Source organism: Triticum dicoccoides, chromosome 5B (assembly GCF_002162155.2).
Source record: "Triticum dicoccoides isolate Atlit2015 ecotype Zavitan chromosome 5B, WEW_v2.0, whole genome shotgun sequence".
In the NCBI taxonomy this organism is placed as follows: domain Eukaryota; kingdom Viridiplantae; phylum Streptophyta; class Magnoliopsida; order Poales; family Poaceae; genus Triticum; species Triticum dicoccoides.
In genome coordinates this window covers 139,616,711-139,621,619 of record NC_041389.1, presented here as the reverse complement: position 1 = coordinate 139,621,619, position 4,909 = coordinate 139,616,711, and the positions used below count along the sequence as shown (strand labels likewise).

Below are 4,909 nucleotides of genomic sequence, written 5' to 3'. Positions count from 1 at the left end.
GCGGTGTCTGAAATCAGCTTTCTTATACGGTGGGTTACACCACCAACCAAAGTTGAAAATCTTCAATTTGAGTTTTTCTTCGTTTTTGAAATTCCTCAGTTTTTTAAATTCTTCAACTTTGCATTGTCTTCACTCTTTTCAGTGTTGTTCTTCATTCGAATATATATATATATATAGGGCTGGACTATTCTGTTACCGGTAACAGAATATTATTCTGTTACCCCTCGCCCCCTATAGGAGCGACGCGCGACTCGATGTCCCTAATCTAGCCCACCGGCCCGAACCAGTACACACGACCGACCATTCCCGAACCCACCCACCTCCCTCCCGATCCCAAATCCTCCAGCGCGCCGCCACCCCTTACCTCGCCGCCCTGCCACACCCTGCCCCATCGCCGCGCGGCGCCCCTTCTAGCTCCCGCCGACGCGACGCCCCTTCTAGCTCCCGCCGACGCGCCGCCCCTTCCACCTCCCGTCCATGTGCCGTGCCTCCCCCACCTCCTGGCCACGCGCCTCCCCCAAGTCCCAGCGATATGCCTCCCCACCTCCCGGCAACGCGCGACGCCTACTCCGATGACGCGCCGCACCCCCCACTGCACAGCGACACCCCTCGCCGTTCCTCCCAGCACCGGCAACTCCCTCCACCGGATGCTGGTCGTGTCCATCCACCCGCCTCCCTCCATCCGTGACCCTTCTCCTGTCCGTCCGCGATCCTTCTCCTTGTCCGGCCGCTCCCTTCACTCCCTCCACCGCGCTCCGCCTACCGTATTCCACCATCGAGCGCGTAGGCCGCCCAGGCCAACAAGCCGCCATGCTGGCCACAGAACAGGCCCCCACTGGATCCCCACCGCCGGGTAGCCTGAGCAGCTCCGGGTGGTCACCTCGTCCTGGATCCAGGTGGTGGTCGCGGCCAGGATACAGCTAGCTCAAGGGAGGGGTGGCCAGGCATTCCCATTGGCTCTCAAATGCTAAGCACTCCCCTCTTCTTCTTCTTCTTCTTCTCTTTGGGTGCAGGATACCCTTGTCCCAGCCTTTGTAATGTGACTTGTGTTTTTTTTCTCCAGCTTAATATATTCAGGCAGTTCAATTGCCAGTTCATAAAAAAAGTATTGCGGTGAGGACGTTGTTGATGGTTGTCAATGGCAAAGTCGGAGTTGGTTGCTTGCTTCAGGAGAAGTGACAATGATGATGCTTGTGCTGCCTCGGCCACGCTTCTCTTGGTTTATTTGAAGCAGAGGAATTTCGAAGCAAAGTGCAGGTATGAGGTATTTACAACCCAAAGTCGGAGTTGGTAGCATTCGGACTGGACAATTGCTTCACATGATGGGGAAAATATCTGCACATTTTGCTGAAAATTGAAATGACAAGCCTACGAATATGTTGGTCGAATTGTCAGTGATTCACATACCTGCCTTCACATAAACTATGAAGGGACTAGAGATTATTTCTCGGCGGCTCAGGTACTTCATGCTTCCGCTACTGCCATATTTACACTGCCAGAAAAAAACACAGCACACCCGGAGCAGAGCTAGAGTAGTTCCCAGTACACCTTACCTTCTGGAACTGATCCAAACTCTTCAACTCAGCCAGGGTTCAGAGAGTTCACCAATCTGCCGTAACTGTCAACCCGTCACAATCTCAAGAGTCTGTATATAACAATAGTCTATATATACTCATTTCTATTTATGTAAATCGTAGTAGGGTCAGATTTCTTATAGCCTATATAGGGGATAATATGCACAATCGGGAACAAACGCACTCATGCACTCTCCACCTTCAGCTGGGAAGGGGGCGTTGGGATTCGTTCAGCACCTCATCGGGCCGCTCTGCTCGCGAAACATGGATAAACACAACACATACACACACACACACACTCACACCTATAACATCTGCTTTCTTATCTGCACAGTGCAAAGCAAGCGAGGTTCCCTGCTTGCTGTTTGCGGCCTAGAAAAGCTGAAAAAGAGGCTTGTCGAACCGTCACCGAATGACCGGAGGTCTGCTGGCTTCACCAGTGCCCTGCATAGTGGGCAGGTGCGCTCCCTCTCAAACCTGCCATCATCAAGATAAAAAACGTTACAAGGGAAATGCTACAAGATACTCTGAATGTTGAGATCATGAAAAACTGTAACTAGAGGGGAGTGGACGGAATGTCTGTGCATTATCATCTATTTTATTTCCTGAAACACAAACTAGCTGTGCCAGTTCAATATGTGAATTCTCATCAGTACATGGCTTCCTCCGTCGTGTGATCAATGGTCGGAGCTCACCGATGATGGAGGATGTGGAGCTTCACTACCATTCGCAGCTCCAGCCGTGGTCCGGATCATACTGAGGCTCTGGACCCTCCCTCATAAACTCACCTTGAGGACATCTATTTTATTTCCTGAAACACAAACTAGGTGTGCCAGTTTTGTATGTGAACTATCATCAGCTTGTGAAAAACACATATGACAGTACTATGTGTGTGTGTGCAAAATAAAACCGAGTGTTTTTATTGTACAATAATTTTGCACCAAAAGGTTATTCTGACGCGGGTGGCTAGTGTTGCAGTAGTTTAGAATGTTGAACCCACATTGATGCAGGCGCTCATGAGTAGAGGCAGGCGCACCCATGAGCATTCTTCCAATGTGGTGTTCGCCGCCGGCGCCACAGTCCGTTCACGCCCGATAGCCGAGGCCGTTCAATGACACAACGACAAGGTCTGGCCTTCCCCGTTCCTCTTTTCATGTTGTGGCATTATCGAACTCGTGTAATGACTGATTCTGTACTGCTGTTGGTTGCATTGGTGATGCTTTTACAAGTGTGGAAACAAAGCTAGTGTCCTACTTTGCTTGTATATTACGAGTTCGCCTATGAGTCTCCTATATGTACTGGTGATGCTACTTCATCTCTACTTGTTGTGAAATAAGGTTTTTGTTGATTTGCTTACAAGAAATGAAATATCCTTCTTGATGTTTCTTTGTTGCCAAATAAAGCTATTGTTTGATTGACACCACCTTCTTGCATCAAGTGACACCAAGCATGTTTAATTGAATGCTCACAAGAAATGATCACACATCAAAGTGACACCCTCAGTTTAAAACTAATTTTAGATCAGCGCAATTCTTATTTTTATTCAGTACTCTTCGTGCGGATGATTCCTGGTTGCTTCTCCTGTTCTGAACTTGTTGCTCAATTGCACAGGTATTGCCAGAGTACTGTCTAGTCTGAAGCCAGCTACACATTCGCACATGAGTTAGTGCTCCTGAAGTGCTCTAATTAGCAATAGAAAATGACAAGGGAGTGCATCCAAAAGATAGGTGGCAAGCATGCCTGCTACAGTGTGTTGATAACTGAATTGAAGGATCTTCAGTATATCAACCACAAAAAGAAAGGTGCATCCCGTACAAACAAAGAAGTGCATGCAGTACATCAGCTCAAGATCCAATGGTTCAATTATCTTTTGGTTTGGCGAAATGCTTCTCTTGCAGGTTTTTTGTTTTGCTGTAATTTTCATTTATATCACAGGATGTAACACCATCTCTGAAACAAATGCATATGTTCAGTTAAGAACTTGGCGTGGTGGGTGTACTGTTGATAATCTGAACTTGTTTCTCTCAACTACAGAAAACATGTAACCTTTGTTGTGCTCCTCTGCAATTTCTCTAGAAAACATGGATTGTTTTGGTTTAAGTACATCTTGAATCCATGTGCCATCTTGCTATCTTTTTTGGAATCAATAAATGGCATCGACATTCCACAGAACAAATGTCAACTAGGATGCATGCGTATGTATCAAATATGGCACGATTTGTTCCTTGCGCCGGAGTACACAAACGCAATGGTGCGGAGGCCGTACAAATTTCTTATATCTATTGCTACAAGTTCGAGTGATAAATTAATGTAAGCTCACATGTTATTGTCCAATTAGTTCAAATGATCATTGTTTTCTTCATTGAATAAAACAAAGAAGAAGTACAAATATTTATTACAAAAATCATGAAAAAATTTCAAGTTGCAAACAAAAGGGAGTACATACCTTCATTGCAAAAAATGTTCGAGTTTGAACAAAACAAAAAGAAAACATCCATCAATTCAACTAGTGAAACCATGCAAATTCAGACCTAATGGTGTTGTCAGTTTGGACGAGAAAACAAATCTAAAATTGTAATCCCAAAAAAGGTTCAGTTCTATAAGTCCATGTCTTGATAGGAGGCCGTTCAAAACATCCTCACATATAAGTCCACTGTTTATTATGCGAGTTAAAAAATGACGTCTCATCCCTGAAAAAACGGTCAGTACAAACACAAAAGTTCAAATTTGCTAATATCTACAGTACTGGTAGTTCATTTTGTACTAGTCCCGACTGTCTATGGTTCATTTTGCTAAGAAATATTCTTCTACATGTCTTTACATCGGCCGTAGAACATGTATTACTTTTGGAAGTTAAGTCAATGTATTTCATCTCTTTGATCGGATTAATGCTTGATTTTGGTGATGGCAATTTTTATCTTTGATATCCTGAAATGAGTCAATAACTTCGAATTTTTTTTGCTAGCTTTCAAAATGTAAAAACACAACAAGTTCAACATGATGTCCTAGATAAGTTTGGAAAAAAAACTCAAAAAAAGAAACCCCATGAAAATTCAAATGGTAAAAGTTCAAGTCGTAAAATGAGAGAAGTTCAAAACATGGTTGAAAAAAATATTAGTTAAAATAAACACACACAAAACATTTTCTTTAAAAAAATTGTCATTCAGTTCAACGATATAAACCATGCAAGTTCGCGTACGATGATACCGTGAACCGTTGAAAATTTCTCTCCACGTTTTCTACTCTTTATATGAGTGCTGAAAAGTACATGTATTACTAGCATATAAGTCCAAAAAATAAACCGCAATCAGTTCCGTGAAAATGCAAAGAAGTTC

The 4,909-nt window shown here is 44.1% G+C and overlaps 1 long non-coding RNA gene across 1 annotated transcript; it reads left to right on the top strand.

Moving 5' to 3' along the window:
• The first annotated feature begins 319 nt into the window (after positions 1–319).
• Positions 320–3,636, top strand: LOC119307853. Its single transcript, XR_005149600.1, has 2 exons — positions 320–2,701; positions 3,186–3,636. It is a non-coding gene; the product is annotated as an uncharacterized LOC119307853 (long non-coding RNA).
• Positions 3,637–4,909: the final 1,273 nt, after the last annotated feature.